The sequence below is a fragment of the Myotis brandtii genome, unplaced genomic scaffold (assembly GCF_000412655.1).
Source record: "Myotis brandtii unplaced genomic scaffold, ASM41265v1 scaffold111, whole genome shotgun sequence".
Classification (NCBI taxonomy): domain Eukaryota; kingdom Metazoa; phylum Chordata; class Mammalia; order Chiroptera; family Vespertilionidae; genus Myotis; species Myotis brandtii.
In genome coordinates, this window is record NW_005353789.1 from 6,157,263 (window position 1) to 6,183,235 (window position 25,973).

Below are 25,973 nucleotides of genomic sequence, written 5' to 3' on the forward strand. Positions count from 1 at the left end.
GAGCGGTTAGGAGCCAGCAGTCCCGGATTGCGAGAGTGATGCCCGACTGCTGGTTTAGGCCCGATCCCAAACCGGCAGTCAGACATCCCCCAAGGGGTCCCAGATTGGAGAGGATGCAGGCTGGGCTGAGGGACAACCCCACGCCCCCCGCACGAATTTCGTGCACCGGGCCACTAGTCTATATTTATAAAAGCCTAAGTGACCAAATGACCGGTTGACTGGTCACTGTGATGTGCACTGATCACCAGGGGGCAGATGCTCAACGCACGAATTGCCCCCTGGTGGTCAGTGCACTCCCACAGCGGGAGTGCTGCTCAGCTGACCCACCTGTCCCGGTGGCCCACCAGCCAGCGGCAGCCACTCACTCCCTCAATAGTCCTGCAGGTCTAATCTCCAGAGAACGGGCCAGGCATCAACGGACCAGTGCTGCTGGCATGATCCCAACAGCACCACTGGCCTCCTGGAAGTCATCCTTGGGCACCGTGGCTGCTTCCCCTCCCTAGACACTCTGCAAGGAAGAAACGATATAAAAGCAGCCGCCAGGTGGCTCCCAACAACCTGCGCAAACTCAGCGGGACGGATTCCGTCCTGGGCCATCAAGGGCGTCCCACTGCCTGCCCAGAGGGCCAATCACATCCTGCCCTCCCCACACCCCTCAGGACGGGCACCAGATGCAGGGCTCATGGCTGGTGAGTGCCGCTGTGGCGGTGAGAGCCTCTCCCAATCAGTACTGACTGGGCGCGAGCCCGCAGCAGGCGCAGTGGGGCCGGGATGAGCGGAAGCAGCAGGCGGCATTGGACTGCTGGTTTCGGCCAATCCCCACAGGCCACGCCAAGGGACCCCACCCATGCACGAATTCGTGCACCGGGCCTCTAGTTCTCAGAATTATAATTGTTGGGTGATGTGGTAACCATGTTTAACATTTTAAGAAACTTCCACCTGTTTTTCCAAAGTGGCTGCACCACTTTACATTCCACATTCCCACTAACAATGTATGGAAAGGTTTACTTTTAATCTCCATGAAATGACAGCATAAACAGGACAAATCAAGGAGTTCTGACTAAAAAGAATGCACCATTTCCCCTGCTTGAGAGATGGGAAAATGGGAGATGATTTTATTCTGTACCATTTTCTGAATCTACATTCTATGCCACAGGCTCCCTGGAGCTAGAGTGGGCATAAATGTGTTCAACAATCAATGCTCTGAGGTTGAAATGAACACTGATTTGCCAAGACCTCCCCCGTTATGAAATGTCCCTCCCTGTGCTCACACACACAAGCACAATTTTAAAAATGCTTGTTAATTCCCACTAATCCAAAGAAGCAAATGCTTATCTTCCTTGCCTTTTCTTTTTAAATAGAATAAAATGCTTATTGCTCCATTATTCGGCGTTCAGACTGCTATAAAACCGCTTCAATGGAAAGCGGGAACATTGCCTTTTACGTTATTATAATCAAGTAGGAATTTAGAAAAGGAAGGACTGGAAGCTTAGTTTCTCTTGAACTAACAAATTCATATAGCTGACAACATCAATTAAATTACATAAAATCTACTCATTATTCTATCCATTCAAGATCAAGCTGAGGTTTAAGGCAGACTAATGGCTGTCACATGAGGCCACAGTTTGTCAGTCTTTCGTGAACTCAAGCAAAAAAAAAACAAAAAACACAAGGAAATTGGAAAAGGACAACATGGTGAGTCAAAGAATATTCACATTGTGGGGAGACGGCTCCAAAAGAAAAGAAGCTTCTTGTATTGAATTTGGCAGTGATACAAGTTACACAGAAACCACATTCAGTGTTGAAAAGTTATTCTGCTGTGTTGAAGTTGGGATGAGGTGGAAATTATGTTATAGTTTATGGCTTGCTGAGGTGCCAAACTTCATACCACTGCCAGGCCATACTGTCAAATTTTCTGGACTAAAAAACAGTACATTGTTTACTTTCTTCTTGTGCTGTATTTAGAGTATGAATTGAGAAAGCGAAAAAGCAACATAAATAAAACTCTAGGAAAGAAACTATGCTCAGAGAACCCCCAAAAGAATCAGATGTAATTTTCTCTATTCTGCCCAGGGGGCCACATTTTTCTTAACCACTAACCTATGGAACCTATAGAATAATAGAATCACTGGAGGGGGGGGGGGGATGCGGGGGGGGCTCTTGGGGCTTGATTGAGACAGAAAGAGTGTGACTCATCAACCCATTCATTGGAAAAAAAGAGAAAGGCAAGCTCATTTGTGAGAGAGTAGACGAGAGACTTGCAAAACTTCATATCTAGGAGTGAATTTCTCCTTTTCTTAGCACCTAAGAAAATGTTAGGTCTAAGCTGCTATGGGATTCCGTCTGCTTGAATTCCACAGTAGAGTGGAAAGACCAGACACTTTGGAAACAGAGCTACATTAGACTTCAGGTTCTGGCTTTCACCTAGTTGGTGAGCATTCCCTAAATGGGGGTTCCCTTGGTTTGGCTTTCCCCAGAAGCAGACCCAGAGATAAGAATTCAAAGGCAAGTAGTTTACCTGGGAAGTAAAGAAAACTAAGAGGGACGCAGGCAAAGGAGGCTGCGAAAGGAAGACAGTTCATACAGATGCATTATTCAGTCAGCTACAACGTGGGCAAGTGCAGCTTAATTCTGCCAGGGCAACCCTAGGAGGTAGTGGGAAACACGCACCTCAGAGTTTTCCCATCCAAGGGACGAGCGTGGGCTGTTTATCTACCAACTCCACTCAGTCATGGGTTGAGCGTTCCTCCCAGAGTCAATAACCGGGTGGAAAGAGGAGGCAAAATAAAGTCCTTAAGGAAAGAAATGCAGATGGTGCAGCTGGAACTCAAGTCAAGGTGTAAACATTGAGCCAGGAGCACCACTATGCAACTATGAACACAATCCTGAAGAATAAGACTAATTCTTTTAACCTTCCTGCTGCTTACACCTAGGTCAATGACTGCGTTGTTTTTTACCTGCTGCTCTTTAGTAATTACTCACAAGTGAGAATATGAAAAACAAAACAATCAAGGAATAACAGGAAAATGTCAGGAATTTTCTGCCTTCATACTTCCAAAAGTTTACTCACTCTCCTATTCTGTTCATGTATCTTAACACCCAACATGTGAATGTATTTCTGGGAGAGAGCCAGATCCTGGGTCTGAATTCCAGCAGCTCATTTCCCAGCTCCCATGAAACAAGGCCTAAAAAATGTGACCTTCTCAGAGGACTACACACAAGATGACAAAAGCTTAAATTATACACATACGTCTTCCTCCATTAAAGATTTTAACTTTTCAAAGGAAAAAAGTCAGGCAATTAGTTTTAGAAGTCTAATATTTCGCCCTAGCCGGTTTGGCTCAGTGAATAGAGCATCGGCCAGTGGACTGAAAGGTCCCAGGTTCGATTCCGGTCAAGGGCACATGCCCGAGTTGTGGGCTCGATCCCCATGGGGGACTTGCAGGAGGCAGCCAATCCATGATTCTCTCTCATCATGGATGTTTCTATCTCTCTCTCCCTCTTCCTTCCTCTCTGAAATCAATAAAAATATATTTTTTTTAAAAAGAAGTCTAATATTTCTTTCCACCTTCTAGCAAATATGTGGCTCAGGATATATCTTAACGCCCAAAGTGCTAGGCACTTTGCCTGACTAATCCGAAGAAGGTCTATGCCACTTAAATTGCAGGTGTTTTGATTCCAAATTCACGTCACAGTTATTTTTTTATTTGTTTTGTAATAGTTATTTTTAAATGTTGAGGTCTTTAGAATTCTAGGATCTGTCTGAACCAGTTGTCCAGGAGCCAAGTATGGGTGAGGGATGTTCCCAAGCAGCGGTGGCTTTGAGGGTAACGTCTGTGTGGAAGTCCCAGGATCACGCCAAGTGACTGTACTATTAGGAGAGCCGGAAAGTATACCTTTCAGGGAAGATGAGTCCTAATGAGAGTCATGGAACAGTAGGCAAGGTGGAAGAGCAGAACAGATGCACTATATTATGAACTAAGTGAGAGCTAGAAAGGGACAAACAAAATGACACAAAATTTGGTACAATGGACTCTCCTCCATGAAAGTGCATCTGTTGTGGTGCTGATCTTATCACCAGGTCTCTTCACCAAGTTGGGGGCATGGACTTGTGATACCCCAGAAAAGCAGTGCTCTAGCTGTTCGAAGCCCAAGTCTGATTTCCTGTATTAACTAGATCCAGCCCCTGTTAGCATTAAACTGTTTAATGTTCATTTAGTGAATTCGTGTTTCTTCTTGGTAACAGGCCTGATTTGAGGGTTAAGGTTTTATCATGACTTCACTATGCAATGGAATGTATCCAAGTCAAAAGGTAAGCCAAAGGGTTTAGGCTTCTGGGGAGGGGAGAGTTTAAGTCAGTTGAGGAGATAAGGACATGATAGAAAAACAAAGGCAAAGATAACGACTGTGTATGAAGATGAAAACACAACCAGATCGTAGTTGACAAACAACAATCAGAGAGGTGACTTGAGACCAAGGTCAGAACCTTGCAGAAGTAAAAGGCTTCAGGAAGCAGGGCCTGGGAAGAAGCAGGGAGTCCAATTTAATTCCTAAGGTTGTTGTCTCAGGCACACTGCTCATTTCACGGCACAAGCTATCTTCAAAAAAAAAAAATTTTTTTTTATAGAGGGAGAAAGGAAGAGGGGGGGAGAGATGGAGAGAAAGAAAGAGAGAAACATTGATGAGAGAGAGAGACATCAATCAGTTGACTCCCATACACCCCCCAACCAGGGATCAAACCCACAACCCAAGTATGTGCCTTGACTGGGAATCAAACCTGTGACCTTCAGTGCACGGGAAGATGCTCCAGCCAACGGAGCCACACCAAGCAGGGTGAGCTGCCTATTTTTTCCACACAGTTCACACATCCCACTTCTTCCACAGTTTATCATGACATGGGACAAAGGAGATGGGAGGACTCTTTGGAACTATAAAATGACAATGCAATATTTACTTTAAAAATCATTTTTCAGGCTTCAGATTCAAAAGGTTTTAGATCAGCTCCTACCTACCTTTATGACCTTAAGCAAACTTCCAGTTTTTTCATCCATAAAATGCAAATGAAATAGAACCTATAGTTCAAGAGGTTTATGAAGCTTATGTGACATAGCATGCCTGTTACAGAGCAGGACCACAGTAGAGTTAGTCATATGATGACAAAAGCAAACCCAGGAAATCGTGTTGACTCGAAATAAAAAATAAGTCCCAAGAGATTAATAATTATGGGGTAGAGCAGGAGAACCTCTCCCAATTAATTAAAAAAAAGAATATTTACTGTTTATTTACACATAATTCCATAAATCACAATGAAATTTGACAGGTGACGTTTGGAAGGCCCTGTTGTGTTATAGACCCAGGAAGTGCTTAGTAACATATGAGAGAGAGAAGAGAAGGTGGCTTTAAGAGCCAGCAATTAAATTCCCCCCCACCCCTCCCCCCCAAAAAAAATCTCCCAGAGTTTAAATATATGCAATTGGTTATCCACTCTAAGTAGAGAAAGACTCATGGTGTGATATACCCTCACACCCTACATTTAAATCCAATTCAAGGTCCTTTCTACTATCTACAAGGTCCCATGTGCTCTAACCATGACAAACTTTCCATTTTCATATTATAACACTCTCTACCTTGCTTATTGCTAAATGCTGAAAATGTGAGTTTAAATATATGCAATTGGTTATCCACTCTAAGTAGAGAAAGACTCATGGTGTGATATACCCTCACACCCTACATTTAAATCCAATTCAAGGTCCTTTCTACTATCTACAAGGTCCCATGTGCTCTAACCATGACAAACTTTCCATTTTCATATTATAACACTCTCTACCTTGCTTATTGCTAAATGCTGAAAATGTGTTCCCCCAAAATTTATATGTTGAAACCTATTCTCCCAATGTGATATTTGGAGGTGGGGCCTTTGGGAGGTCATGAGGTCATGAGGATGGAGCCCTCATGAACGAGACTCATGACCTTATAAAAGAGACTCCAGAAAGCTCCCTTGCCCCTTCTGCCATGTTTGGGCACAAGGAGAAGATACCATCTGTGGACCAGGAAGCCAGGCCTCACCAGATATTGAATCTGCCTGTGCCTTGATCTTGGATTTCCCAGCCCCAGAGCTATAAGAAATAACTGTCTGTTGTTTATAAGCCACCCAGTCTGTGGTGTTCTGTTATAGCAGCCTGAACAGACTGAGACGCTTACTATACTGCAATAACACTGACTTTCTTCTTGTTTCTGAAACATTCCAAGACTTTCCTGCCTCACCCCAACTTACAAATCTCTTCATATGTCTGATTTCTTATTTCTCATCCATTAGGTCTTAGTTCAGATGTCAGCTTATCAGAAATCTCTTCTTTAATCACCCCATTTAAAGTTAACCCTGCTCCCCATACCTCCACCCTACAGACACTACCACTCTAGAACCCATCACTTTGGAGTGTTTTTCTTTAAAAAAAGTTTTAAAAAATATGTTTTATTGATTTCAGAGAGAAGAGGAGATGAGAGAGAGAGAGAGAGAGAGAGAGAGAGAGAGAGAGAGAGACATCGATGTGAGAGAGAAACATGGATCGGCTACCTCCTGCACACCCTGTATTGGGGATCAAGCCCACAACCCGGGCATGTGCTCTGACCAGAATCGAGCCAGTGACCTTTTTGGTGCATGGGACGATGCTCAACTAACTGAGCCCCACCAGCCAGGGCTGGGGTGTTTTTTTTAATAACACTTACCAACCTTGAAATTATCATGTACAAATGTATTTATTGCCAGCATCTTTCTTCTGTAAGCTCCATGAGGGCAGGGAATTATCTGTTCAGTGTTTCAGTGTGAGGTAGCAACTGTTGACCATGATACAGAAAATCAGCCAGGTATTAGCTTTGTTATGCGAGTTGCTAACTTCTGTTTGGTACCTACTATTCTCCCACCAGTTCATATCATCATATCATAACTCTGGATTGTTTTTTATCATTTCAAAGCTCTATTGTGTAACTTAATCCATTGAATACTTATAGCAACTTCTTTAGGTGATAATGTTTCATTTTTAAAGATGAGGAAACTGAGGGCCAGGAAAACTAAGTTACTTGCCCATGGTCACAAGGCCCATAAAGACTGCGTTTGACATGAAACATGTCTATTATCATTCCAAGCCCTATAGAGTCTGGGATAGTGTATTTGGCTACACTGGACAGGCTTTTCTAAAATGAAAAGAAAAAAGATAACATAGGAATTACAACCCTAAAGCAACAGAAACATAGCAAAGAACATTTAAAAACAAGACTTAGACAAATCTCTAAGATAAAATGCAGTTTGAGACAGAATGACTAGATGCATGAATGTCTGAGGAATGAAAAAATGCAGTTGATGTAAGAGCAAATTCAGGCTCAGATGCCCAGAATACAGTGTTCTACACATCGGTCTGCCAAGTTAGAAAAGCCTCCTGTGAAGGCAGCAAAGATTTGTTGCTTCCAGTCTACAGATCGAGAGACACAAGTTCTCTTGTGTGGGAAAGCCATGAGAAGAGGGGGAGAAACAGCACTCAGATTTAGCGGAGAGTCTGCCTCGATTTGTTTCATTGAAGGGCCTGGGATGGGTGAGAGATGGATGGACTCCTGGGATGGACCACGCAGGAGAATACCGACTCCACAGCTCTTCGGATCAAGATGTTTGCTACTTGGAAGTACATCAAAGGGAGAGATGGGGAAGAATCTGTCTGTGAATTAGTTCAGATCCAGAAAGTCTTTTGGGGTTTTGTTTTTTTTTCAAAGATTGATAGAAAGTCTCTCATTATGTGTCTCCAATCACATTGTGGTTTCACTAAAAGGAAACAAATATTTCTTCAATTGTGTTCCCTACATAAGAGGCAATGCCTTGGAAATAAATATGAGCTTTAAGAGAAAGCAGAATTCTTATTGATGCTAGGATCCATTTGGCACGCAACCTCATCATGTTACTTGAACAAAAGCTATTTCCAACAGCATTGATAGAATCATAAGCTTAGTTGGTGTCTAAAATACCTAATACTTTAAGCAGAGTTTAATGGGTAACTTCTAAAGGTTAAATTAAAACATGAACTCCCTTTCCCGCCAATCTAATTCAACAGACATTTACCAAACATTAAATGTGTGCAAGACATCATTATATTGAAAGTCAAGCTCAACCTAGTTGCCTTATTTTTGTTGTTGTTGTTCCTTGTGGCATTTTATTTGCATGTATGTATGTATGACATCCCTAGAAAAAGAATCTCAGGATTCTTCCCTCCTGTGTGTTTCCTTCCTGTGTGTTTTCTTCTTGCATCGATCCGTGATGCCTGCCGAGTTTTCCAATACAGTGAAACCAAACCGATGGGACGGAAGCAGGTTGTTCTGCCATTTTTCCAGATCTTTGAGTTGCACATCAAATCTCGGGCTGGTTACTCCACCCTTCTTTAACCTACCTGTGAGGTTCACCACAATTTTTCCAGCTCTGTGATCATCAATTATTTCAAATTCGCTAGTGTAACCATGCTTTATCATCACAGTTAGAAATCAGATGATGACTTTAGAGCACGGCCTAATAAGAATCTGGTGTTTGCCTCTCTTTTCGGCATTGTTGATACTCCTGAGAGCAACAGCCAGGACGTCCATACACACCATTATGGCAGCCCGGAAGGATGGAGGAAAGAGCTTCCCTTATTTTTTTAAACAGGTTTTACCAGTATTGTGTTTGCACACTACCCTCAACATCTTTCTCACAAAGATTTTAAAGAAGATCCCTTATAATATTCATTTATCTTCTTCTTTATTCATTAACACATTTTTATTTTCATCATTGCTATGCAGAGTTTTAGCACTGTGGATAACAGAAAAGAAAGAAGAAAGAAAGGGAGGAAGAGAGGAGAAAGGAAAGGTCCTTAGCTTCTAGAGCAGTGGTTCTCAACCTTCCTAATGCCGCGACCCTTTAATACAGTTCCTCATGTTGTGGTGACCCCCAACCATAAAATTATTTTCGTGGCTACTTCATAACTGTAATTTTGCTACTGTTATGAATCGTAATGTAAATATCTGATATGCAGGATGTATTTTCATTATTACAAATTGAACATAATTAAAGCATAGTGATTAATCACAAAAATAATATGTGATTATATATTGTGAAATATTTATTTCTAATTACAAATATGTGGTTTCCAATGGTCTTAGGCGGTTCGACCCCCAAAGGGGTCGCGACCCATAGGTTGAGAACCACTGTTCTAGAGGTTAACAGCCTAATTGGGGAGCTAGCATTCATACAAAACTATGAATGGTACAACTAGAAAGCAATTATGCCCTCATAGCTGAGCTTTACACCCACACACAATTTGTTTGCTAAGGCAGAAACCATCTTGGCAAATAAATTAACTTTATTGGGTCTCAGTTTTCTCTGTGTAATGAGGAAGCGGGATTAGATGATTGCTGAGATTCTTTTACTTATTTATTTATTTCTCACCAGATTTGACATCTAGCATATACTAAAAGTGTCAGACTAAAATGTCTTTTGTAAATCGTTGTTTCCTTTTGAAGTTAAGATATCTTAAGTATCAAACATTAATCTAGAATGGGGCAGGCCCTGACAGTCTAAGGGTGAGATTCTTTATAGCTCTAAGGCAAAAACAAACAAACAAACAACACACACACACACACACACACACAAAACAAGCAAACAAATAGATAAATAAATGATAAAAATTTCATAAGGCATTTAACATTTCTTGAGGATTTTTTGTGTGTGAAATAAGAAGTATTTTGCTAGGAGAAGCAGAATATACAACTAGAGTAATACTCATTTGATACTGGCAGGATTCCAAATGCAAACAACTACCTGTATTGAAAGAGGGCCTGAATAAAGGTGCTGAGGCAATAAGTGGAAGGAGGAACTAATGCAAATGCACGACAGAGAAGGATGAAACAATTAAAGAACAAATGAATTAGTTTAAGGACAATAACGACAGGAGGCTACTTGGATATGAAGAACAAAGGATGTTATAGGAAAAAGCAAGATAAGGAGAGAATCTCAGAAGGGACTGACTATTGTGAAAGGGCAATAATAAGCTGATCTAGCTTGGTACTTGGAAAAGATGACCTGAGGTGAATCAGCTCAAGGTCGTGGGGAACTGCCTAAAACCAATTTCACATTAAACTAAAGGACCGTGGCTAAAGAGCTGGTAAAATAAGCATTGCTTTAGTGCAGAAGAAATGGGCCAAGAGGGATTGTATGGCTGTTGCTGCTGTGCTGAAACTAATGAGCTATCAGGCTGTAAAGTGCTGTACTGGACAGATGAATAAGAAAATTGAGGAAATCTCCATGTGTCACCCAGACAATTTAAGTAGGTTCCAAATGAGTAGTTTCCTAACCTATGGACCTGTTATATTTCCAAGGCTTCTCACAGGGCAATAAAGCAATTCATTTCATTCTAAAATGGCAGATTGATTGGGATGTTTTGGATGATTCTCTCCAGAGGAGGAATTATGAAGAGGACTCAGGGGTTAGACCAGATCACTAAGGCTAGAAGAACCCAATGAAAGAATCCATTTTAAAATCTGAGTAGTATCAGCCAAGAGGAAGCCAGAGGACATATGTTTGAAGGTTCCTGACTTCACATAGCAGACACGCACATTACCCCCATCCCCTTTAGATAAAGCATGGAAAGATGGAGATGGAATAGGGTTAGTGAGTCCAGCCTTGGTAGATAAGACCTAGAGGAAGGCTGTGATTTGTATTGATAGGAAGAGGAGGATGGAGTTATAGGTGGAGAAAGACATTTCTTAGAAAGTGGGATGATGATGTGGAAGATGGAATCAATAGGATTTATATAGGAGATGGCACAGAAGACAGTCTAGACAAAGCAAAGATACTTCCCAGGGGGTAGGAATCAGGGGTATGTGCTCTAAGTGTCTATAATGTAAGAGACTGGGGCAAAGGCCTACCCCTAAATCTGAAGACTAGAAATTGTTTTAAACACAAACAAGAGAAAATGTCTATACTTTTTTCTATGAATTATAAACAGCAGGGGCTACGAATACAGGACCCAGGGTCCAGGTGTGTAGCACCAAGGCTCCTGTTACAACAGGTACTTCTGAGATGCTTTGTCTTCCAACCCAGCCCCCTGACATAACCAATTCTTTATGACAAATGCAATCATTTCAACAACAGGGCCATTCAGAACCTCTCCATTAATGCAAAACCTCTTCCAGGGGATCTGTGCTTGACTGTTTCAAGGGTCTCTCTGCTGGTGACAGTTCTTCTGTGGTTGTAGGACAGTCTAACTGCCTCCAGGCCTACTGGTTCCAGTTGCCAGTCCTCCAGAGAGGCCAGTGCAAACAAGACCTAGCAGCATCCAGACCCTGGGTGGGTTTGCTTAGGATTCCCCCCAGGTAACTGAAATGGGCCTCCTCCTTCCCAAAGGCTGAGCTGGCCCACTCTGACTTCTCTTTAGCTGGGATACAAATTTTAGTCTTCTTCTTCAGGAATCTTAGATCACAGGAGCAAATGGAGTACATGTGGAAGGTCTGTGAAGTGCACAGAAGGTGCCTCTCCAGGTGAGGACACCATGAAGGTACTAAAAGATGTTAAGTGCCCCTCCTTTTTGTGGGCCTTGAACTACTTAAAGGGGTTGCTTGAGCAGTAATCATTCCTATTTTATGGGACCATATAGAACTAAGTGTTTAATTGTTTTCCTGTAATAAATTTTAAAACATATACAACAAAAACATAATCCCATATTATTTTATTTTTTTATCTTTATTTTTGAAAGTATTACATATGTCCCCTTTATCCCCATTGACCTCTTCCGGCCCACTCCCACCACCCCTCCCCCTGCCAGGCCCTCACCGTCCCATTGTTTGTGTCCACGGGTTATGCATATCCTATATAATAAAAGGGTAATATGCAAATTGACCAAATGGTGGAACAACCGGTTGCTATGACACGCACTGACCACCAAGGGGCAGATGCTCAATGTAGGAGCTGCCCCTGGTGGTCAGTGTGCTCCCACAGGGGGTGTGCCACTCAGCCAGAAGCCAGGCTGACGGCTGGAGAGCACAGTGGTGGTGGCAGGGCAGTGCTAAGATGTCTGACTGCCGGCTTAGGCTTACTAAGACATCCCCCAAGGGCTCCCAGACTGCAAAAGAGCACAGGCTGGGCTGAGGGACCCCTCCTCCCCCAGTGCACAAATGTCATGCACGGGGCCTCTAGTCTATATATATATAAAAGTCCAAGTGACCATTATGACCGAATGACCGGAACGACTGGAATGACCAGATGGCCAGTAGCTATGACATGCACTGACCCAGACCTTGCTGCTGGGGCCCTGACAGACTCGAATCTGGTTCATCTGCACCCTAGACCCAGACAGGAGGGAGAAGGGAGCCCAATTCCTTGTGGAATCAGCCGTTGGTTAGCTTGCTGCTGGGGCCAACCTCCCACGGTCCCTCCCCCTGGGCCGGCCAGCGCCCCTGATCGGCCCTGATCACCGGCCAGGCTGAAGGACTCCACCCATGCATGAATTCGTGCACCGGGCCTCTAGTATGCATATAAGTTCATTGGTTGAGCTCTTCCCACCCACAATCCCATATTTTACCCAGATAATAGCTCTAGAATCTAGTCAGAGCCAAATATTCCTATTGATAGGCAATGATGACTAAATGGCATAGTGTGTTAAGTGCACAGACTCTGGGGAACCAGGATGCCTAGATTCAGATTTTAGCTCCATCACTCACCACTTGTGAGAGCTTCAGAAAACCACTCATGTACAAAATTAGCATACTAATATTACCTTCTTCACAGAGTTGTAGAAATTAAAGGAGTTAACACATGTGGGTCTCTCGGAGTAGAGATTGGCACATAGTAAGCCCTCAGTACATGCCAGCAGTAGTTGTTTATTGTTGTCATACTCTTACTTGAGTTATAAACCGTGGGGGCAGGTGCATGCCCACTGCAGGTGAAACTGCTTTTTTTCAGCCACAATGCAGAGTGAGTCATAATGAAATCAGGCTGCCAACTTCCTGAACTATTAAATTACTTGAGCTTCCACATACAAACGCTTTTTTTTTTTTAAGTTACCCTTTCTTTTTGAAGTTTGAAGACTACACAGGCTCTTTCCTCACCCCCACCTTTCCTTTTTTAGGGACTTTAAATCCCAAAGAAAGGAATTTGAAAATGATTTCTTTTATTGCCATCCTTTCATAGTTCCCTTTTCCCTAGCCATTCTCCTGCCTCATTTGTACCGACAGAAAAATGATACTTCATTCATTATATTGTCATCCATACCTGGCAGTTTATAACTGCTTTGTATACGTGCCTTTCATATGTATGACTCAATGTGTACTGTCCCTTCCCTTCTCTTACAATGGGGGTCACCCTAGATTGGGAGAATAGCAAACATTTGGTTAGTAGTGTATGAGGTAATGTCCATTTTTTCACTGTCCTAGAAGGAAGATCTGGGATACACATGATCAGGCACTAAATTTCACTTTAGTCTCATCACTGTCTTAATTATATAGACTTTCATCAGTTTCACACATCATGTTGGTTGGCAAAATAATGCCATCTCCCCACAAAGACATCCACGTTCTAATCCCTGGAATCTCTGAATATGACAGGTCACATGGCAAAGTGGAACTAAGGTTGCAGGTGGAATTGAGGTTGTCACTCAACTGATCTTAGAATGGAGAGATTATCCTGGTGGGCCCAATCTCAAGGGCCCTTAAAATCAAAGAGGGAAGCAGACGTTAGACATCAGAATGATGCAATGTGAGAGGCACTCAACTTGCTATTGCTGGCTTTAAAGACGGAGAAAGGAGACCATGAGACTCTAGAGCAGTGGTTCTCAACCTTGGCTGCACATTAGAATCACCTGAGAATCTTTTTAAAATCCTGATTTCTGGATCTCATCCTCCGGAAATTCTGTTTCTTTGTTACTAATGTTGTGGCCCCACCCCATAACAAAGAAACAGAATTTCCGGAGGATGAGGCCCAGAAATCAGGATTTTAAAAAGATTCCCAGGTGATTCTAATGTGCAGCCAAGGTTGAGAACCACTGCTCTAGAAGCTAGAAAGGGCAAGGAAATGGATTCTCCCCTCCAGCCTCCAGAAAGGCATACGGCCTTGCTGACACCTTGATCTTAGCCTGGTGAGAGCCATGTTAGACTTCTGAGCCATGTTAGAGCTCTATGATCACAAGTCTGTGTTGTTTTCAGCCACTAAGTTTGTGGTAATTTTTATAGCAGCCACAGGACACTAATACACGCTCCATCACTGGAAATCTGCCTCATCTCACGGGACCACCTCCCTACTCACGGCCACTGCTCTGGTTTGTCTTTGCTTACAGGAGTAATCAAGCACCTACTCCGTGCCAGCCACTCTGCTGGATCCTGGAAATGCACAGGAAGAAGACACAGCCCTTTCATTTACTCAACTAACAGCTGTGTACCCGGGCTCCGAGTTAGATGTGGTGGAGATGAAAACAAAACAAACAAACACAGTCCCTGCCCCAAAGAGGCTCACAAGCTTCTGAGAAGACAAGCAACGTAGATAAAAATGTATCTCTATGACTCAGTGTAGAACCTGCAGGCTATGGGAACGTAGAAGAGAGACTACCTATCTCAGCAGGAGGAAGTCAGGAAAACTTCAGTGGGAGGAAGAAACGGAAAGTGGATGAGTATGAGTTTGCCAGACAGACAGGATGGGGAGAGATATTCAAGAGCTCTGAAGCAATATGGCATTTGAAATCTGACCAGTGCATATTAGGAACAGAATTTTAAATTGTATCTCGTTTTAGTTAGCTTTAATTGAAATGGAAATAGCCACATGTGGCTGGTGGCTACCATATTGGACAGAGCAGATTATGCCCTTGAAAGGAAGGAGATTGCCTTCTTTTCCCCCTTTTCCACTCATTACTGACTGGAAAGCAGATGTTGTGGCAGGTCATCTTGGACCACGCAGATGGGACATCACCCCAAGGGGTAGAAGGGACTTGGGTCCCTGACGCCATGCAGCCATCTTTCAGTTCGGCTTATGTTCAGATTGTTATGTGAGAAAGACATAAAAGCCTATATTGTTTAAGCTATTGTTATTTTGGATCTCTGCACAGCAGCCAAGTCTGTATACTAATTCAAATGTCTCCCAGAACAATGAAAAGCAATAATCACAATCTTTGCTAAGATTTTTTTGAGTTCCTTTCCTTCTGTGTACCAGGCCCTATGCTAACTGTTCTAAATGCATGGTCTCATTTAATTCCCACATATTCTGGTAAGGAAAATAAGAGTATATCTCCATTTAGCAGATAAAAATAGAGTCTTAGAGGAGTGGCTCAATAGTGGTAGAATTAGATCTGAGAGCAAACTGTATTCTGGTATACAGATACATAATATCTTATCCTTAAAGGCCAGGTAAATTGAGTGTACCACCAGAGTTTTTAAACGCAGAGATGACATTTATATTTGTGGCAAACATTCTCTGTTGTCTACCCAGCGCTCATTCCCTCCTTCTGCTTGAAAACAAAACCTCAATTTGTTCAAATAGTGGGCAGAGATTCCTTGACATCAGGAAGGGTAAGTTCCTACTACAGAATCCAGGAGAGAAATCCTGACTGGTCTAAACCAGTCATGGGCATCTCATTCCCCTTGGCCAGTAAGTAATCTGAGGATAGGTATGTGGCACAGTTCTGGTCAATGAGATGTAAGCAAAAGTCTGATGGAAGGGTGTCCCTTTCCACACACACAAAAAAGCCAAAACCCTGCTCTGAATGAAGACTCAATGCCAGAGGTAGCATCCATCATGCAACCATGAAGACAAAAGCAACATCATCAAGAATGGCAGGGCAGAGAGATCATGTTGACATTATTGAACTGCTGCTTCTTGCCTAGACAGACAGCCTACCTCCACACTTCTTGTAATATGAGAAAAACAAACCCAATTTATTTAGGCCACTATAAATCAGGACTTCAGTTACTTATAGCAGGAAGGCTTCCTGATATGCATCGACACACATCTTTTGTTTCTTAGGAATGACAAGGGAAAGTCACACAGCTCACAATGGTCACACTCTTGGCTGCCTGCTAGAAATCAGTTTCCACTGGCTCATCTAAGTACAGTAAGAGTCATTTCAGTTTTCACCCTCAAACTAAAAAACTTTTCCCTCAATTACAAATGTTTCTTGAATAATGCATTGTATGAAAAGCACTTATATTCTGCTGTTTTAGACGACTAATATTCTGAAATTTTAAAAGAAACCTCTGTAATCTCTCTTAATCACTGTAGTTTAAGAAAAAAGCAGAAATACTAAGTCTATTGTATAAAATAGATTCATTCACTGGCTATACCTATCCACACCAGAGATAAAGAATTGAGGCATGTTACAGGATGACTAAAGTTTAAAAATCAGTTTAAATACATAAACAGAAGAGGAAAAATGGTGTTTTGCCCTTGAATTATACTGAAAGCTAATTTAATTCTCCTCTCTGAGTGTGCTGAAAAGCAATAATATTTACATACTCAATTATCCAGAATTACAAACAAATTCTAAAATATTTTTGGAACGTTAGATATTTTTCAATTGAAAGGAAAAAGAAGAGATATTTTTCTAGCCATATGTTAAATAGAGGCACACATATAAAAACATATACTATGCCACCGCCTTAACTATGTTCATCTTTAATCTGATTTACAACTGAAAAGATCATGTGGTAGCTGGTTTTATACTATTTCATTCACAAAAAGAGATTATCCATCCAACCAGCACATTTTTCTCCAGGCTTTCACAGAATAAATGAGCTAGACACATTTTTCTCTCAAACACCAAGATATGCAAAATATGTCCAGATACAATCAGCAAGGTATGACACAGCACATTCAGCAATAGTCAGGCAATGCTCAACTTTTTTTTTTTTTTTTTTTACATTTTGACAAAAGTTGAAAAAGCAATGTGAATAAAGGCAACATTGGCAAAGGAAACATACCTTAGAGATGATTAATGGTTCTCCGTGCTCCAGGCCACCTTTCAAAGTAAAACCCCAGGGAGCTCCTCCCTGCAAGAATGCTTCCAGATAAATGTACCTTCCCGTGGGGGTCGTGGTGGGGTTTCGTGTGGCACAAGTCTCCTCGAAGTTCTCTGTGGTTCTCATCATGCGAGTTAAATTGTAAACGCCTGAAGCAGATTCCAGAGAGCGATGCTTCTATTACAGCCCATTATCCCACCCTTCACGAGACGTGCTGGCCAAAGAGGGGTTTTAAGAAATGAGTTCTTTCAGATGTAAAATCTTCTCCCAAGCTTAACTCCAAGATGCTGACCCAGGAGGATTTTTCACTCCAACATTCGGTAAAGTCTCCTGGAATTCCGGGATCTCAATGCAGCCCCAGAGTGGTGTATACATCTCTTCGCTCCATTGGACAAAACTTCTTTCAGTGTCTCTCTCAAGACTGCTTTTATTTCATGCATATACACAATAAAACATTTTCTGTATATGGTTACAGAGGAAATTAAAATAGTCTTACAATATAGTAAGAAAATTGCGAAACCTCCAACGAATACTTCATTTTTGATTGATTATCACCCCTTTCTTCCTCGCGCAGTGAAATTTACCATTACAATAGCCTCCCTTCTCCCCAGAAGTAGCTTTAAAAGAAAGAAAGCACTTACTATGCTTCAGCTTGCTTCAGAATTTTCAATCTTGTCCCCAAGAGACGGAGAAGCTGTGCTAAAACTTTTTGCTTATGTGCTTCAGCAATATGTTCCGAGTTTATTTCTTGCAAAAGGGAAAAAAAGTTTTTGCAGGATGTAGAGAACAGTGGAAAAGGCGTGGTACATTAATCCTCAGTGGAGAAAATATTCAGGAGGCAGCCCGATTCTTTCTTTGGTCTTTGCAGTGATGATCAGCCAGGGCTGCGTCGGCTGCTGAGGCCGCTGCTTGCCTCAAGTACGAGGAGAGTAAGGAAGTGAGAGGGAAACGGATTAAGGCAAAGAGAGGCACCACTACCTTTCTGCACAGTGAGCTGTGCTATGCAGAATTCAGTTCAGCACAAAGACCTGACCAATCAAAACAGCCTCACCGTTGATAAAATACCATACAGATGGCTAATTGCCTGGGAGTGGGAAGCAGTTGAGAGAATAGCCCCACCTTGGGCCAATTAAACCAGAATCCCTGGGGGTGAGACACAGGCCTTAACATTTTTTAAACTCTGTGCAGTTTTGGAAGCAGCGCCCTAAGCAGTAAGTGCCAAGGTGGTAGCCCAAGGGCTTGATGTTTTTCATGAGAAGAAAATACCAAGTGAAATACATGAGCATGAGCAGCCCCTCATCTTGCAATAAGATTCTCCAATCAAGTGTCTGCTTGTTTGACTCAACACAAACAGAAGGCAGGTTTCTTCGATACTTTAATTATCTGCTCCAAGACTGTTATTCATTCTTTAAATGAAAATAAATGCCCGGCAAGTAATAGGCACTCAAGGCTGAATCGTGTCCTGATTTCAGGTGATGGGTGGGATTTTGTAATAATGTTACATAAAATTTAACATTACTACTTTTTTAAAAAATATATATTTTATTGATTTTCTACAGAACGAAAGGGAGAGGGATAGAGAGTTAGAAATATCGATGAGAGAGAAACATTGACCAGCCGCCTCCTGCACACCCCCTACTGGGGATGTGCCCGAAACCAAGGTACATGCCCTTGACCGGAATCGAACCTGGGACCCTTGAGTCCGCAGGCTGACGCTCTATCCACTGAGCCAAACCGGTTAGGGCAACATTACTACTTTTTATTAAAAATTTGTGAACAGTCCAAGATAACTATATCTTATACGCAGAAGCCTCAGCTATTAAGTTACTGGAACAAATTAGAATTATTTCCAAAGAATATGTTTGTTAAAACATTTTCTGTTTAAAAGTATGTGGTAAATGTAAATTATGTTGGAAACGGGTTAAAGACTACTTCAGGTTTTGATACCAATTTAATTTTGGTGTTTGTACTTATAATTAATGAAAAGGTAATATAATACAGAAGCAGACATAATATGCAATATCTAGACAAATTTGATGTACAACATATGACAAGTGTTATTTGATTTTCAGTGGTAATTTTATCTGAGGGGTTGAAAGAAACACAAAGAAGTAAAATTTATGTGTAATAACAGTATTTCCGTGGAAATGCGGTCGGCAGTTAGACAGACAGGAGCAGAGCAAGGACGATGGGCCCGGTACAGGTCACCAGGGTAGAAAGCCCCGGGTACCTAACAAGAGGCAAAACTGGGAAAGCAAGGACCTCACCCCAGGGTAACCTTTCCTCCCCTAGCATACTGATGGTCATGCAGCTTAGACCCCTGACCTTGCATATCTGGTCATGTGGTTCAGATCCTCCCCAGGTCTTTCCTCCCCCGGCAAGCTGCTAGTCCTGTGGGTTAGACCCCCTGAGAGAAGGAACAAAAAGGGAGCTGGAGAACAGCCCTTCAGCCTTAAGCCCCAGGACAAGGAGGTTCTGACCGGAATCAAATACATCTTGGCCTCAGTGTGTTTTGCTCCAGGCCCAGAAAAGCAGCAAAACCAGCTGAGCCAGGCCAGAGCTCACCTCAGGACCAGCTGCATTGACTAAGGAGCTCTATTCCAGGCACCGACCATCAGTGGAGACCACAACCCTGAAAGGACACACCTGGAAATTGATGAATATTCTATTGAGGTCTTCCCCTGAGGCTGCCCCTAAAATCTCCACCCTGAAGGACTTGTTTTCTTTGTCTAGTCAGTATCTCTCTGGAGAACCACTTCTTTTATTATTTTTTAAAACTATATTTGTATTGATTTCAGAGAGGAAGGGAAAGGGAGAGAGAGATAGAACATCAATGATGAGAGAGAATCCTTGATAGGCAGCTCCTGCACCCCGCTCCCCCCACCCCACCCTTTACTGGGGATTGAGTCAGCAATCCAAGCATATGCCCTTGGCCAGAATCGAACCCGGGACCCGCAGGCCAAAGCTCTATCCATTGAGCCAAACCAGCTAGGGCTGAAGAACCACTTCACCTATACTGTGGTGCTGGTGGGCTGACCCCACCTCTGGCTCCAGGTGTCAACCTTGGCTCAAATGATTAGTATGGGGATGAGAAGGAAGCCAACTCCCCAAGAAATCAATCCAAGATATGGAGACAGTACCTTACTTAAAGCATCAATTCTCAAAATTTTTGGTTTCAGGACTCCTTTACACTCTTAAAAATCATTGAGGGCTCCATAGAAACATTATCAACATTTACTGTATTAGACAATTTAAACAGAAAAGAACATTTAATATATTTATTTTTAATTCATTTAAAATAATAAATCCATTTTAGTCTGTTAAAATAACTAACGTATTTTAATGAAAAATCATTATATTTTCTCAAACAACAAAAATTAATGAGAAGCATGGCATTGTTTTACATTTTTACAAATCTCCTTATGGCCAGTTGAGTAGAAGACAGCTGGGTCCTACTATCTACTTCCGCATTCTATCTGTTTGATAGCCATATCGCATAGCTCCCAGACAGCTCCTCGATACACTTGTCAGAGAACAAGTGACAAAAAAAGCAAAGTAGGCCTTATTATTATGAAAAAGGTCTTGAACATGGAGACCCAGAAGGGTCTGGGGACTCCCCAAGATACCCAGACCATTCTTTGAGAATTGCTGCCTTAACTAGATGCAGCCATACCTGAGGCGACTTCACTCTTAATCAGTTTTGTGAGCCCATACATAGCTGTTTATTTTTTCCTTACACAGTTGGCCTTGGGTTTCTGCTACTTGCAACTGACAGAGTTCTGAGTAATACACAATGAAACCCTTCATGGTCCTTCCTGGTTTAAGAGAAAGTTCAGGGAAGCTGGTGCTGACTCGGTGATACAGTTTTGAATCTTTTCTTTCTACTGCTTCCCTGCTTCCTTTTGCCTCTAACTTAGATTTACTGCCACTTTCTTAATCAAATTCATCCTTTCATGAAAACAGATCACAACTCTACTTTTTGTCTCTATATGAAACATTTCCACTGTTGGCGATTGAGTTCATGTTGCTCCGTTAACTGTGAATATGGCTCCAGGGCAGAAAAATATTTCAATCAGATTGACTCTCCCATTGTCTGGCATGCCTGTACCACTCTTTTTTTTTTTTTTTAATATATTTTATTGATTTTTTACAGAGAGGAAGGGAGAGAGCTAGAGAGTTAGAAACATCGATGAGAGAGAAACATCGATCAGCTGCCTCCTGCACATCTCCCACTGGGGATGTGCCCGCAACCCAGGTACATGCCCTTGACCGGAATCAAACCTGGGACCTTTCAGTCCGCAGGCCGACGCTCTATCCACTGAGCCAAACCGGTTTCAGCCTGTACCACTCTTTTAAATGTCATTTGCCTAATCATTGTTTTGGCATCTTAGAAATTATGCATCATTCTATTTGCTAACATCACTTAAGGAAAAGTTAATGTGTTCTATTCAAAATTCTCACTTTTTGATTTGCTTTTTTTTTATAGTAAGCCCTAACATTCTTCTCTTTGTCTTTGCTATCACTTTAAATATGATTTTTAACTTTCTGAATTTTTTTAATGCCTCTGAATGTAATATTTCAAAGATTGAAAGTGTCACTAGATTACGTCTGAAAAACATTATAGTGACATCTAGTGGATCTTCTGACTATACAATCATTAAAGTAATTGTAGACAATAAATTATTAAATTGTAGGTTTTGTGTAAAGTTTCCCCCACATCCCTCGTGGTTCAGGGTTCAGGATCTGGAAGAGGGGCCGCACTCAAATGAAAGAGACAAGACAAGAAATAATAATTTGGAAATATTGGGAGGCCAGGCGGGCAAGTCCAACTCAAGGGGAAGGACTTCCCCTGGTGCTCAGGCCTCACCAACGTTTTATTGGTTTGGGATACACCCATAGCCCTTAGGCAGGCAATTTCCAGTAACAGGCAGACTAGCCCATCAGCAAGGATTTACATAATAATAAATGGGGACGTTGCTTCAGCTACTATTGTCTGGACTAACAGTGGGTGCACAGCCCTGACCTTTGCCAAAGATTCAAGGGTCACCAGCCTTCTGGGTTCCTTGTCCACACCTCTCTGCTAGTGAAGACAATAGGTGGCTTCCCACAAGGTTTGAAAGGTTATTTAGTTTTCGTAGAAAAAAAGTCTCAGAACCATCCTAAGTAGACAAAAATCTACCTTATTTTAAAGTTTGCACAATCTCTTTGGGCAACCTCTCAAATGCAAAAAGAATAATCTCTTTATGTGTCTCCTTCTTAAGACTGAGGAAAACTCCCAGCAGTCCTTCCCTCAAGTCTAAATGGCAAGAAGCCCCCCTGAAAACAGTCATTTGGAAGAAGGATGAAAGTACACAGATTAGTTTAAAATAATCAGGACCCACCAGCTAAACTGTCCCCCTTATGCAATGTTCTGTAGAATGCTGTGTTGAATCCTCAAACAACACCAGGATTCTGTGAGAAAGCAGGAAGGTGAAATGGATGTTGGGTATGCAATTTACAGCATTCGCTTCACCAACTACCATAAGGGCCACCCCAAAACCATCAAAGCACAGTCAATTTAAATCTTTTAGGAATGATCAAAATGTTGTGTGTCTTGAGGCAGTAGTTTCAGACGTGTATATACATCTGTCAAAACTCATCATATGGTACACTTTATTTTTTTATTGGTTTTAGAGAGAGGAAGGGGAGAGAGAGAAAGAGAGGGAGAGAGAAAGAAAGAGAGAGAGAGAAACATCGATGTGAGGGGAAAACATTGATCTGTTGCCTCTGGGATGATGCTTCAACCAACTGAGCCACACTGGCCAGACCTCAAATGGTACACTTTAAATGATGCCGTTTATTGAATGAAAATGATATCTCAATAAAGTTAGTTGTTTTTTTAAAGTCAAGGACTCCATTGATGGATTAGTGGGTAAACAAAATGAGGTCTACATATACAACAGCATGATATTCTGCCTTAAAAAGAAAGGCAATTCTGACACATGCTACAATATGGATGAACCTTGAGGACGCTATGCCAAGTGAAAATAAGCTAGTCACCGAAGGATAAATGATCCCTTATATGAGATACTTAGAGTAATCACATTCATAGAAACAGAAAGTAGAATAGTGGTTGTCAGGGGTTGGGGAAAGGGGATTAGGGAATTAGTGTTCAAAGGGTACAGAGTTTCAGATGGAAAGATGAAAATATTCTGGAGATGGATGATGGTGATGGTTGTAAAACAATGTAAATACACTTAATGCTACTGAACTGTGCACTTAAAAAATGTCAACGTGGTAAATTATATGTAATGTGTATTTTACCACAATATAAAAGGTTTAAAACGTGCTCATAAAAGGTAAAGACACAGTTAAAATCTGACACTACAGTTAATCAGTTCATTATTCATCACTTGACCATGCTGAGTATATTTGAGGGTAGATGTCACAAAACTGGAAGATGAATTAAAAAAACAAATAAAAATACCTGATAGCATATAATAAATATTAAATACCTGGTAGAAGTTATGACTGTTATAGGAATTATTAATTTAACAGAAAGCTGGTAGAAATCTATCTATATATAGATTTCCTAAGCAACCCAACGACCGAACGACCGGTCGACCATTTTCTATGATGTGCACTGACCACCAGGGGGCAGATACTCAATGCAGGAGCTGCCCCCTTGTGGTCAGTTCGCTCCCACAGCAGGAGCACCGCTGATCTGATGAACGGATGCCAGCCTGGAGACCGCAGCAGAGCATCAGCAAGCCTACCAAGTGGCAATGGTGGCAGGTGCAGGAGCGGCAGGCGGTGTTGGACTGCCAGTTTCAGCAGATCCCCACAGGCTATGCCGAGGGACCCCACCAATGCACGAGTCTGTGCACCGGGCCTCTAGTATATCTATAAACTTATTTTATTTCCTAGATGAGAAGTAAAAGATCCTAATAAAAATGTAGCTAATCAGAAGCCACAGTATTAACCTTAAACAGTAGATGGTTATGATAATGGGCATGCATTTTCTGTCCTTTGGAGAAAACAGAGTTGGCTTCAAAGATGCTAGTGACAATGCTGATGGCTTCACTAGCAGAAACAGAGTAGGTGAGAAAGGGCTATCTGACCTTATTTTATTAGCTATTTAGTTTCTATCTCCTTTTTCTGTCCCTTCTCATTCTTCTGTAAAGTGTTTATCCTCAAAACAAACAAACTTAAAAACTTATATTGTTAAAGACACAATGCATACCAATATTGAGAGAGATTGAAAAGGGAGGCGAAGAAACTTTCTAGGTAGATAGAAATGCTCTACATCTCTCTCTTTTTTAATATAATATGTTTTTATTGATTTTAGAGAGAGAGAGATGAAGGGAGGGAGAGGGAGAGAGAACCATCTGCCTCCTGCATGCTTCCTACTGAGGATGGAGCCTGTAACTTGGGCATGTGCCCCACCAGGAATCAGCAACCTCTTGTTGCATGGGGTGACCAACTGAGACACCCTGGCCAGAACAAATGCTCTACAGCTTGATTGGAGCACTGGTTACTGGGTGTATACATTTCTCAAAAGTCATCAATCTGTACACTTAAAATGAATGAATTGTATTGTAAGTGAAGTGTACATTAGTAAAGTTGATTAAAAAACCTCAATCAACTCTAAAGAGAAGCAGCACTCCTGCATTTCGGATGGTTAATGAAAATCTTCTTTTAAAACTAGTTTCAAGAGTAACCGCAAATTAGAAACTGCTCATTTTCTTAGCCTACCCTGCCAGGAAATGTTCCTAGACTGCTAATCACAAGTGCCCCTGGAAAGCAGGTGGGTCCTGCCTGCTCTGTTTAAATTTCCACACAACCCACACTCCCTCTTCTTCTCTGCTTCATTTGCCTCCACAGCACTTATCACCTTCTAATATGTTATTAAGTCACAGTGATTATTTATGATCTGTCTCCCCCAAATGGAATGTAAGGTCTATGAAGGCAGGGTTTGGTTTGTTCTGTTCACTGATGTTCCTGGCATATAATTGGTGATTAATAAATATTTGTTAAATGAATTCAAACTCTCGTATTAAATATATTTCTCTTTGTGTGTCCTGGGTGGAGAGAAGAATGTCTGAGCATAAACTATATGGTCTTTAATATTTTCTACCCTATCTACATGCAAAAATTATTGGAGAGGACTTGTCACTTATTTCCTCTACAATATATATTGAGTTACTTTGATGGGTTCTTGTTGTACCAGGCATTGGGAAAATATAGCTGTCAAGACTTAAAATAGAAAAATTTAATCCTTATCATCAGAAAGGAGCCTGACTGGTGTGGCTCAATAGTTGAGTGTGGATCTATGAGCCAAGAGGTCACAGGTTCATCCCTGCCAGGACACATGCCCGCTCTGTCCCCAGTAGAAGGTCTGCAGGAGGTAGCTGATCTATATTTCTGTCTCTCTATCCCTCTCCCTTCATCGGTCTCTAAAATCAATAAAAACATATTTTTTATTAAAAAAAACACAGAAAGGTAAAATATCTATACCAAAATCCAGGCTACTCTGTAACTCTGGTTTCATTTCAAAGATCTTCTTTTATTTATTTATTTTTAAATAAACTTTTTATTGATTTCTGAGAGGTTGGGAGAGGGATAGGAACATCAATGATGAGAGAGAATCATTGATCAGCTGCCTCCTGCATGACCCACACTGGGGATTGAGTCCACAACCCGGGCATGTGCCCTGACCAGGAATCAAACCATGACCTCCTGGTTCATAGGTCGACACTTAACCACTGAGCAACGTTGGCTGGGCAGTTTTGAAGGCATATAGCAAAAGACCTTTAATGTCAAAGTCATAAAGAAAACACAATGTTTAATTTTTTTACATAATCTACTATATATTTTAAATTAAAACTTTTTTTCTAACTACCATTCATTTACAAAACATTTACCTGATTGTATCAGGTAAAACACATTTTTAAAAAACTAAGCAAATCATGAATTAAAGTTTAAGT

General features: G+C 41.6%; 1 pseudogene; it reads right to left on the minus strand.

Annotated features, from left to right (window-relative positions):
- Nucleotides 1-8,195: 8,195 nt before the first annotated feature.
- Nucleotides 8,196-8,628, minus strand: LOC102244264 (annotated as a pseudogene).
- Nucleotides 8,629-25,973: the final 17,345 nt, after the last annotated feature.